Source organism: Sapajus apella, unplaced genomic scaffold (genome assembly GCF_009761245.1).
Source record: "Sapajus apella isolate SASKATOON/1434 unplaced genomic scaffold, GSC_monkey_1.0 scaffold226, whole genome shotgun sequence".
Lineage (NCBI taxonomy): Eukaryota > Metazoa > Chordata > Mammalia > Primates > Cebidae > Sapajus > Sapajus apella.
This window is the reverse complement of record NW_022437166.1, coordinates 526,289-539,007: the sequence shown is the minus strand read 5'-3', so window position 1 is coordinate 539,007 and position 12,719 is coordinate 526,289. Positions and strand designations below refer to the sequence as shown.

Genomic DNA, 12,719 nt, shown 5'->3' with positions numbered 1-12,719 from the left:
ATCCACCCGCCTCGGCCTCCCAAAGTGCTGGGATTACAGGCTTGAGCCACCGCGCCCGGCCCCACTATTTTCTTAAAGAGACTTCCACTGCCAGAGATTTTGAATAGCCTCCTGGTCAGTCATTTGGAACCAATTCTTCACCTAATTGATGAACTTGGCTTCCACTTTGGGAACAGAACCACCTTTTTCTATACTTGCTTGCATTTTTGCTTTAATGTCTTCTACAGAACTAGGTCCTTTTGGTGTTTTAGGAGTTTTTTCCTGTTTTTTGAAGGATTCTTGTCCTTTTGATCTTGGTGTTGATGATGGTTTTGACTCTTTTCCATTCTGATTTGAATTTATGCATTTTTGGCTAGAATATAGTGTATAGATTTTTTCACTGCTGCTTTTTCTTCAGTTTTCTCATCATCAAAATCATCATCATTGGCCGGGCGCGGTGGCTCAAGCCTGTAATCCCAGCACTTTGGGAGGCCGAGGCGGGTGGATCACGAGGTCAAGAGATCGAGACCATCCTGGTCAACATGGTGAAACGCCGTCTCTACTAAAACTACAAAAAATTAGCTGGGCATGGTGGCGCGTGCCTGTAATCCCAGCGACTCAGGAGGCTGAGGCAGGAGAATTGCCTGAACCCGGGAGGCGGAGGTTGCAGTGAGCCGAGATCGCGCCATTGCACTCCAGCCTGGGTATCAAGAGCGAAACTCCGTCTCAAAAAAAAAAAAAAAATCATCATCATCAACACCAAAAAAGTAAAACTTTTTTCTGTGGAACCTTACTACCATCTCCAGGGGCAGACCGCTTTCCAGATACACTTAAGAGTTTCACATCCTCCTCCTCTTCATCTTCTGACTCTGTATCTTCCTCCACAGGTACTAAGTGCTGTCCACTAATATGCACTGGCCCTGAACCACAATTCAATGTTAAGACCACTAGTGGTGTTATTTCAAAGCCCCCAAGGGAAGCCGTTGACTGTACAGACATTTTCAAAGTTGCCAGCCTTACTTTAATTGGACTGCCTTCGTAATTTGTTGCCTCTGCTTCAACAATGTGCAATTCATCCTATGCACTGGCCCCTAAACTGACCATTCTTAAAGATAACTGGTGCTCATTTTCATCATTATCCACCTTAACGTGATCATCTTTGTCTGCCTTTAGTTCACAACCAAAAAGATAGTTCTGGGGCCTCAGGGGGCTCATGTCCATGTCCATTGAATCTTCTATGGGGTGGCAGCACCCACTTAGGTGGAAGAGAAGGTGGTCGCAGATAAACGACCACTGCTCAAAAGAATAGCCACGCGGGACGGAATCACACCAGGGCAGCAGTTGTGAATGGGAGTTCACTTGTTCACTGTTTGTCTGTTATTGGTGTATAGGAATGCTTCTGATTTTTGCACATTGATGTTGTATCCTGAGACTTTGCTGAAGTTGCTTATTAGCTTAAGGAGATTTTGGGCTGAGATGATGGGGTCTTCTAAATATACAATCATGTCATCTGCAAATAGAGACAATTTGACTTTCTTTTTACCCAGGTGAATACCTATTATTTCTTTCTCTTGCCCGATTGCCCTGGCCAGAATTTCCAATACTATGTTGAATAAGAGTGGTGAGAAAGGACATCCTGTCTTGTGCCAGTTTTCAAAGGAAATGCTTCCAGTTTTTGCCCATTCAGTATATTGACTGTGGGCTTGTCATAAATGGCTGTTACTATGTTGAGATACATACTATCAATACCTAGTTTATTGGGACTTTTTAGCTGAAGGGTTGTTGAATTTTATTGAAGGCCTTCTCTGCATCTATTGAGATAATCATGTGGTTTTTGTGTTGGATTCTGTTTATGTGATGAATTACATTTATTGATTTGTGTATATTGAATCAGCCTTGCATCCCAGGGATGAAGCTGACTTGCTTGTGATGGATAAGCTTCTTGTTATGCTGTTGGATTCAGTTTGCCAGTATTTGATTAAGGATTTTCACATCAGTGTTCATCAGGGATATTGGCCTGAAATTTTCTTTTTTGTTGTGTCTCTGCTAGATTTTGCTATCAGGATGATATTGGCCTCATAAAATGAATTAGGGAGGATTCTGTCTTTTTCTGTTGTTTGGAATAGCTTTAGAAGGAATGGTACCAGCTCATCTTTGTACCTCTGGTAGAATTAGGCTGTGAACCCATCTGGTCCTGGACTGTTTTTGGTTGGTAGCCTATTAATTGCTGCTTCAATTTCAGACCTTTTTATTGGCCTATTCAGGAATTCGACCATGTAACAGTTCTGTAATTTTCTGCCTCAATAATGTTGTCTATTAGTACCTGTGGGTGTTGTGGTCTCCCACTATTATTTTGTCCATATCTTATTCTCTTCATAGGTCTCTAACAACTTGATTTATTTACATACACCCATCAGTTTATTATAACACCTTTCTCTCTCCTGCTTTTTTACCATAAACACTTTTTCAAGTTCACAATTCAGATGTTCAAGAGTTCAAGAACATATCTACTGACCCGGTTGTTTTGGGGAGAAAATATAAATTAAAAATAAGAGGCTTTATTCACATACATGAAAATAACAGTGGATGTTTTGTTCATCTCTGTATTATTAAAGCATTTAGATTATCTGTAGAAATTTTTCTCTGCTTTTTAAGAATATGTGTAAATTATATTAACAGCTAAGTATACCTTTTGTCATTCTTTTTGACTTGGAATTGTCTTTATTTGGGATCTAAAATTCATTGCTTTGTTTTTGGTTTGGCAAAGGTTAAGTTTTTAACTTTTCAGTCATTAAAAGTACACACAAATCTGTTCAGAGTAAAGCTCATTTTAAGAGCACATGAAAGTTGAACACAAAGGTAGAATTAAATTCAGCAATACAGAATGATAAAGACTAAAGATACAGAGTAAGTTCCTTTGACAGGAACATGATTATCCAAGGTAATTATTTGCATGCTGAAGTACTTACAGTGCAAAAGCAGGAATAGTTTAGTGTGTAAACTGAATGGTGAAGGCTGTAGTTTTACATTTTTTTCTATTTACTTCAGAACAATTAGCATAGTTATGTGTAGTATTTTTAGACAACTTGCATCTATAAAATTAAACAGTATATTCTACAATAGTATGAATATTTGGCAACAATATTTACTTTGAATAAATACCTTAAGTAATTTTAATGTTGTTACTCATACTTTTCAAATATAAAGTGTTTTAACTATATTATAGTTACAATTTTTCTAAGTCCTGCAGACATTATGACAAGTACATTAAAATTATTAACACTTAAATATTTATGTCTAATATCCAGAGAAAATCTACCAAATTATTATGGTAGATATTAGTCTGACATGCTTATTTATCCAATAGAAATAATTATAGGTAAGCATAATCTTAGTGTCTTTTATTTTACTAAATTGAAATACTGCTTTAAAAAAAAAAAAAAAAAACCCAGTCTCACTCTGTTGCCCAGGCTGGAGGGCAGTGGCACGATCTCAGCTCACTGCAACCTCCGCCTCCTGGGTTCAAGCAATTATCCTGCCTCAGCCTCCAGAGTAGCTGGGATTACAGGTGCCCACCACCACGCCTGGCTAATTTTTGTATTTTTAGTAGAGATGTGGTTTCACCATGTTGGCCAGGCTGATCTTGAACTCCTGACCTTGTGATCTGTCTGCCTCGACCTCCCAAAGTACAGGGATTACAGGCGTGAGCCACCGTGCCTGACCTACAGTTTTGTTTTCTTTCTTTCTTTTTTTGAGACGGATTTTTGCTCTTGTTGCCCACGCTGGAGTGCAATGGTGCGATCTTGGCTCACTGTAACCTCCGAGTCCTAAGTTCAAGTGATTCTCCTTCCTCAGCCTCCCGAGTAGCTAGGATTACAGGCATGTGCCACTACACCCAGCTAATTTTGTATTTTTAGTAGAGATGGGGTTTCTCCGTGTTAGCCAGGCTGGTCTCGAGCTGCCGACCTCAGGTGATCTGCCAGCCTCAGCCTCCCAAAGTTCTGGGATTACAGGTATTAGCCACTGCGCCTGGCCTTAGAGTTTTGTTTTTTAACAATCATATTGTAGAGTTATCCTGGAGTTGGAGAAAATTTTTCTTTTAATCGTATTTTCCCAAACACTGTCTAGAATTAGAAGACATGATATAAGCACATAAGATTCAAACTAAACTTTACTCTACAGGGGCCTTTTTCTCTCAGAGGTTTTTTTTTTTTTTTTGAGACAGAGTCTCGCTTTGTCACCCAGGCTGGAGTGCAGTGGCCTGATCTCAGCTCACTGCAACCTGCACCTCCCAGGTTCAAGCGACTCTCCTTCCTCAGCCTTCTCAGTAGCTGGGATTACAGGCACCCCCCATCACGCCCAGCTAATTTTTGTATTTTTAGTAAAGACAGAGTTTCACAACATTGTTGAGGCTGGTCTTGAACTCCTGATCTCATAATTCACCCCCCTCAGCTTCCCAAAGTGCTGGTATTACAGGCATGAGTCACTGTACCCGGCTCCTCTCAGGCTTTTCGTCAGCTTACAGTTACGCTGTAAAGTGCATGCTGTCTCCTAAATATGTAGGCAGAATTGTGTCTCTGCCTGTTTGGTGTCTATAGTCCTCTACAGTCACTTCTAGAGAGGCTAGATGAGATGACTACAAACCTCGCAGGGGAGCAGTCAGTCATTTTACCTCTTTCAGTGACTCTTAACGTCTTAATACCTAAAACTGATTGAGAGATCATGGGACCCAGAAACCCAACTACAGTAACATGAGTGCATTGAGTAGACATGAGAATCTCCACTTCCCTTTTTCTCCTCTTGCTAAAATACTCAAATGTGCAGGTAGCATGTGCTGCTACTCCACCCATTTTGAACATAAATCTACAGCCTCAAATTATAAATCTAGGTCTTGAGATTCGGGGAAATAAACTTTTATCTCAGGAATGCAAGTCCTTTTAGTTGTCAGACTCAGAGGGACATTAAAATGAGAGCACAATTATGCCTTTCTCCCCCTTTCAACTGTCTGTCTCTTGAAACTGCTCACTATTAATGCCATGTAAGACACTATATCCTGTATCCTAAACCTTAATGATGTACAGCCAATCAATAATCAAAGCTATTTCTTTAAATAAAGAAGACTTTCTGAGAAACAACTTTTTATCAGCTCACTCTGTTCTCTCTCTTTTTGCTTTTACAATTTTTTTTTTTTTTTAAAATACAGAGCCTTGCTTTGTCACCCAGGGATGTGATGTGAGGGGATCTCTCTTTTGATTGTACTTTACTCACTGTAACACCCAAAAATGTAGAGTGAGGTTCATCCCACCTAGAATCTTCTTGTAAGTTTTGGCCTCTACCCGGGATTCATAAGACAAGGCAGACTTTGGATAGAAAATGTATAGAAAACTAAGAGGAGGCATTTTCTGCACTGCAAGATGTCATCACAGACATTTTAAAGCCCCACTTTGAGAATGTGGCTTTTTGAGATTTTCAGGTCTCGTTCAGTAACCTGCTACGGTTCTGTGAGAGGCTCCAAGGGTAAATAGAATCTGGTGGCAGAATTTAAAAGTGTAAACAAGCATCTTAGGAGTAAAAAATCAAGGCTGTGAAGTATCCAGAGCCATAACCACAACTATATCTACACATACAAATGTGATACTGGAGTAGAGTATTCTTGTCCTTGCTCTCACCCTAGAGCTAGCTCATAGGGACAGGTAATCTAGGTTCTGAAACTCCATAAGGGAAGGTCCATTTTTTATTTAGAATCAGCCTGAATCGGCTGGACAGGGTGGCTCATGCCTGTAATCCCAGCACTTTGGGAGGCTGAGGCAGGTGGATCACCTGAGGTCAGGAGTTTGAGACCAGCCTGGCCAACATGGCAAAAACCCATTTCTACTAAAAATAGAAAAATTAGCCCGGTGTGGTGGCACGCACCTGTAATTTCAGCTACTGGGAGGCTGAGGCAGGAAAATAGCTTGAATCTGGGAGATAGAGGTTGCAGTGAGCCGATATTACACCACTGCATTCTAGCTTGGGCAATAGAGTGAGACTTCGTCTCAAAAAATAAATAAATAAAAAGAATCAGCCTCAATCTCTCCTGCCTGGCTTATCATTGAGCCACCAGCACAGGGTCACTGGGAACCCTATCACAGTCATCTAGGCATCTTTGAGTTGAGAATGTCCAGAGCAGAATTTTGTTAGGCTGACAAGAGTGGTTAATTCTATTTCTGTCTCAGTGTAAGTAAGAGAAATGACTCATTCTGTGTTTGTTTCTCCCCTCTTACAGAAGATGGTTTTGGTTAGTACCCGAATGAGAGTTTCTCCAGTTTCCTTGTACTTGAGTGAAAAACAAGGAAGTCTGGAGACTCAAACAGTTGCTTTCATTTCATGTAGCCATTAGAAAAATAAAGCAGTCGTGTTCTCTACAATCCAGAAACTTTTAGTCTAGACTAGAAACTGCATAAAATGTTGAATTAGGCTGGGTATGGTGGATCATACCTATAATCCTAGCTCTTTGGGAGGCTGAGGTGGGTGGCTCACCTGAGGCCGAGAGTTCAAGACCACCCTCACCAACATGGAGAAACCCTGTCTCTGCTAAAAATATAAAATTAGCCAGGCATGGTGGCACATGCCTGTAATCCCAGCTACTCAGGAGGCTAAGGCAGGACAATTGCTTAAACTCGGGAGGCAGAGGTTGCAGTGAGCTGAGATCGAGCCATTGCACTCCAGCCTGGTCAACAAGAGTGAAACTCCGTCTCCAAAAAATAAAAGTAAAAAAAAATAAAGAGGCCAGGCGCACTAGCTCACGCCTGTAATCCCAGCACTTTGGGAGGCCGAGGCGGGCAGAGTTGAAAGACCAGACTGGCCAACATGGTGAAACCCTGTTTCTACTAAAAAAATATAAAAATTAGTTGCACATGGTAACTCGTGCCTGTAATCCCAGCTACTTGGTAGGCTGAGGTAGGAGAATTGCTTGAACCGGGACCAGGGAGGCAGAGGTTGCAGGGAGCCAAGATTGCGCCACTGCACTCCAGCCTGGGCTTCAGAGCAAGACTCCATCTCAAACAAAAAAAGAAAAAGAAAAGAAAAAAAAGGTTAAATTTCACATTATATGGTGAGTACAATAAATAGATGTGTTCAAAAAAACTTGGGCTTTATTTGGACCACTTTCTTTCTTTTTTTTTTTTTGAGACGGAGTTTCACTCATGTTACCCAGGCTGGAGTGCAATGGCCTGATCTCGGCTCACCGCAACCTCCGCCTCCTGGGTTCAGGCAATTCTCCTGCCTCAGCCTCCTGAGTAGCTGGGATTACAGGCACGCACCACCATGCCCAGCTAATTTTTTGTATTTTTAGTAGAGACGGGGTTTCACCATGTTGACCAGGATGGTCTCGATCTCTTGACCTTGTGATCTACCCGCCTCAGCCTCCCAAAGTGCTGGGATTACAGGCTTGAGCCACCGCGCCCGGCCCTGGACCACTTTCTTTACATTGTTGTGACTTCTGGTGTTTTCACCTGAAGGGATATTTACAAACAGAAGAGTTGTTATTATTATTTGTATTTCTTTCTATTTTTGCAGGGTGGAGGGGGAATGAGGTCTCACTCTGTTACCCAGGCTGGAGTGTGGTGACTTGATCTCGGTTCATTGCAACCGCTGCCTCCTGCTTCAGCCTTCCTAGTAGTTGAGATTACAGGCATGGGCCACCATGCCTGGCTAATTTTTGTATTTTTAGTAGAGATGGGGTTTCTCCATGTTGGCCAGGCTGGTTTTGAACTCCTGAACTCGTGATCCACCCGCCTTGGCCTCCCGAAGTACTGGGATTACAGGCGTGAGCCACAACACTCAACCTATTATTTGTATTTCTTTTACCCTATTAAAAATGCATATTTATCTTCTAATGAAATTATCCTAGAAAACCTAAAGTGATTTAAGTGCTTATTAGAGCAGTTATGATATGTATATCATGTAAAATTGGCAGGGCAGTGGCTAAAAAAAGATTAAAATTATACAAACTCTGAAATTTAAGTTTCTCTTAGGTAAGCTTGGGAAAAATAGAACCGGACATACCCCAGTGATATAGAGAACCAAATTATACATAAGGTCCACTCCCTGTGCCAACCCTTTTCAGATTCACTGTTTTTAGAGGCCTTATTTAGGTCTGGTTCTACCTTAGAGTCTCGTCTCATAGAACTGAATAGAAGAGATCAGAGTTTTGGGGAATAAATCTTGTTCTACTTTTAGAGCTGGTGCTCACAATTTTCTGAAACCCAAAAGCAGATAAATGAGAAATATAAAGTGTGTATTTTAGGGTCTTATTTTAAAATTTTTAACATTAAAATTTGTCCTTGCGGAGACATTCTATTTAGCAACAAGTTTTCTGTTTCTGCAGATCTAGTAATTTCTCCACAAGGCACAAAAAGTAAATATATACACAATTTAAATATTTTTAAATTACACGGAACTCTTCATTTCTCTATTCCTCCCGTTTGTCTGTATTTGTATTTTATCCTATACTTTTTTTTTTTTAATCAGTAACAAAGGAACAGGAGAAGAAATAAAAATTCTGGGTTCTTTTTCTAAATACTTGGAATTATTGAACACTTAGTATCAGTATACAGGGTGTTATTAGCATTAAATTCCACAATGTGTTTTCACAGTGCTCTGTAAAATCTTATTGAGCACATAGTACCTGCATAATAAACATCGCATTAGTACATGTGTACATGTTGTTTTCTAAATAGACTTAAAACCAGATGCGGTGGCTCATGCCTGTAATCCCAGCACTTTGGGAGGCCGACGTGGGCAGATCATTTGAGGTCAGGAGTTTGAGACCAGCCTGACCAACATGGTCTCTAAACATAGTAAACATACCAAAAAAAAAAAAAGAGCCAGACATGGTGGCGCATGCCAGCTACTCGGGAGGCTGAGGCAGGAGAATCACTTGAACCTGGGAGGCAGAGGTTGCAGTAAGCACAGATTTCGCCGCTGCACTCCAGCTTGGGTAACAGAGCGGGACTCCATCTCAAAAATGGTAAATAAATAAATAAATGCAGACTTAGTCAGATATTGCTGCTGTTTTCTCTGTAAACTTTAAAAGGCCAGCAAAGATTGTGATACTTAAAGACGGAGATTGATTGTCTTCATTTGTGCCGGCAGTATTTGTGTTGTGATAAGAGTGCCAAGTGTAAGAGACTCTGTGCTGTGCCTACTTTTTCTAACTAATGCTAATAATGAGCCCAGAAGGAGCAACATCAGCGTTGACAGGAAACTTATTTAAAACACCCATTCATGTACCCTCTCCCAACCTGCAGAATCACATTACATAGAGTGGGACCAACATTACCAAGTGATGTATAAGCTTATTAAAGCTTGAGAGGCAATACTTAGTTATGTGGTTATAAGCTGAGACTGCTAATTAGGATCACATGCTTCTAATTAGCAGTTTGTGCCAATCACACAATTTGCAGAAACCTCTTTACTGGTGCCCTTCCTATCACAGGTTCTGTTTGATGTTCTGGTTGGAAGCATTCATTTGTTTTTATTAACTGCCTCATATGAGTTGAAGTTGTGGCCAGAAGCAAATATGGGGGATTCAAGATACATTTGTGAGAGTTAAGTTTCACCTGTGCACCAAAGGGTGGCCCCTTTTCTTTGGGTTTTGTAGGGACAGGGCAGTGTGGCTCATATTTTCATTATTGTAGCAGAAATTGCTGGCAGGGGAGGGCACCTGCGGATCGGAAAGGAGAAACATATTTTTATTTCTGTGGAGCAGCTCATTGTTTCTGAATCTTTTCTGTTATAAAGTACAGAAATGGGTGGAGTTTTTCTGTCTTGGTTCTTCTGCCTATGGGTGTGGTGGTAACAGGTAAACTTGTGGTGCTGACACCTCTCAAAGCATATTCTCAAGATGTGGGTGTAATTTGTCCAGATAATCTTATCTGAGACAGAATCCTAGAGAAGAAGGAGAAAGAGAAAAAATGGTTTTCTTAATGATGATTTTATTTATTTATTTTTGAGACCAAGTTTTGCTCTTGCTGCCCAGGCTGGAGTGCAATGGTGTGATCTCTGCTCACCACAACCTCCACCTCCTGGGTTCAAGCAATTTTCCTGCTTCAGCCTCCCAAGTAGCTGGGATTATAGGCATGCATCACCACACCTGGCTAATTTATTGTATTTTTAGTAGAGACGGGGTTTCTCCATGTTGGTAAGGCTGGTCTCGAATTCCCGACCTCAGGTGATTCACCCGCTTCAGCTTCCCAAAGTGCTGGGATTACAGGTGTGAGCCACCATGCCCAGCGATGGTGAAATATTGAGTACTTCTTTTATTTTTATTTTACTTTAAGTTTGAGAATACATGTGCAGAATGGGCAGGTTTATTACGTAGGTATATGTGTGCCATGGTGGTTTGCCGCACATGTTGACTCATCCTCTAGGTGTCCTCCCCATTCCCCTCACTCCACAACAGGTCCTGATGTGTGTTGTTCCCCTCCCTGTGTCCATGTGTTCTCATTGTTCAACTCCCACTTACAAGTGAGAACATACAGTTTTTGGTTTTCTTTCCCTGTGTTAGTTGGCTGAGGATGATGACTTCCAGCTTAATCAATGTTTCTGCAAAGGACATGATCTTATTTATTTTTATCGCTGTATTGTATTCCATGGTGTATATGTACCACATCTTATTTATCCAGACTGTCATTGTTGAGCATTTGGGTTGTTTCCATGTCTTGGCTATTGTAAATAGTGCTGCAGTAAACATATGTGTGCATGTGTCTTTATGGCAGAATGATTTGTATTCCTTTGAGTATATTCCCAGTAATAGGATTGCAGGGTCAAATGATCTTTCTGGTTCTAGATCCTTGAGGAATCACCACACTCTTCCACGATGGTTGAACTGACCTACATTTTCACCAACAGTGTAAAAGCATTCCTGTTTCTCCACAGCCTCACCAGCATCTATTGTTTCTGACTTATTAATAATCACCATTCTGACTGGTATAAGATGATATCTCATTATGGTTTTAATTAGTATTTGTCTAATGAGCAACGATGTTGAGCTACTTTTTATGTTTGCTGTATAAATGTCTTCTTCTGAGAAGTGTCTGTTCATCTTTTGCCCACTTTTTGATGGAATTATTTGTTTTTTTCTTATATATATATTTTAAAGTTTCTTGTAAATTCTGGATATTAGGCCTTTGTCAGATGGGTAGATTGCAAAAATTTTCTCCCATTCTGTAGGTTGCCTGTTCACTTTGATGATAGTTTCTTTTTCTGTGCAGAAGCTCTTTAGTTTAATGAGATCTTATTTGTCAAATTTGGGTTTTGTTGCAATTGCTTTTGGCATTTTCGTCATTTGCCCATGCCTACGTCCTCAATGGTATTGCCTAGGTTTTATTCTAGGGTTTTTATGGTTTTGGGTTTTACATTTAAGTCTTTAATTCATAATGAATAAATTTTTGTATAAGATGTAAGGAAGAGATTCAGTTTCAGTTTACTGCATATGGCTAGTCAGTTTTCTCAGCACCATTTATTAAATAGAAAATCCTTTTCCCATTGCTTGTTTTTGTCAGGTTTGTTGAATATCAGGTGGGTGTAGATGTGTGGTGTTATTTCTGAGGTCTCTTTTCTGTTCCCTTGGTCTGTATGTCTGTTTTTGGACCAGTACCATGCTGTTTTGGTTACTGTAGCCTTGTAGTATGGCTTGAAGTCAGGTAGTATGATGCTTTCATCTTTGTTCTTTTTGCTTAAGATTGATTATCTTGGCTATACGGGCTCTTTTTTGGTTCCATATAAAATTTAAAGTAGTTTTTTTTTCTAATTCTGTGAAGAATGTCAATGGTAGTTTGATGGAAATAGCACTGAATCCATAAATTACTTTGGGCAGTATGGCCATTTTCATGATGTTGATTTTTCTATCCATAAGGATGGAATGTTTTTCCATTTGATTGTGTGCTCCCTTACTTCCTTGAGCAGTGATTTGTAGTTATCCTTGAAGAAGTCCTTCACATTCCTTGTTAGCTGTATTTCTAGGTATTTTATTCTTTTTGTAGCAATCGTGAAGTTCATTTATAATTTGGCTCTCGATTGTCTATTGTTGGCTTATACAAATGCTTGTGGGTTTTTTTGCGTATCGACTTTGTATCCTGAGACTTTGCTGAAGTTACTTCTCAGCTTTAGGAGTTTTTGGGCTGAGATGATAGAATTTTCTAAATATAGAATAATGTCTTCTGCAAACAGAGACAATTTGACTTCCTCTTTTTCTATTTGAATATTCTTTGTTTCTTTTCTTGCCTGATTGCCTTGGACATAACTTCCAATACTGTGTTGAATAGAAATGGTGAGAGAGGGCATCCTTGTCTTGTACTAGTTTTCAAAGAGAATGCTTCCAGCTTTTTCTCATTCAATATGATACTGACTGTGGGTTTGTCATAAACAGCTCTTAATTATTTTGAGATATGTTCCAGTAACACTTAGTTTATTGAGAGTTCTTAACATGAAAGAAAGTTGAATTTTATCAAGAACATTTCTGCATCTATTTAGATAGTAATGTGGTTTTTGTCTTTGGTTCTGTTTACTTCATTAATTATGTTTCTTTTTTTTTTTTTTTTTTTTTTTTTTTGGGGGGGGCAGTTTTCTTCTTGTTTCCCAGACTGGAGAGTGCAATGGTGTGGTCCTGGCTCACTGCAACCTCCGTCTCCCAGATTCAAGTGATTCTCCTGCCCCAGCCTTCCAAGTAGCTGAGATTACAGGTGCCCGCCACCACA

General features: G+C 40.1%; 1 protein-coding gene and 1 pseudogene across 1 annotated transcript in view; one reads left to right on the top strand and one right to left on the bottom strand.

The window, feature by feature from the left end:
- Window positions 1-12,719, top strand: part of LOC116544652 (zinc finger protein 726-like) — a 432,536-nt gene that overhangs the window by 86,128 nt on the left and 333,689 nt on the right. The window lies entirely within an intron of this gene.
- On the bottom strand, window positions 142-993 carry LOC116544662 (annotated as a pseudogene).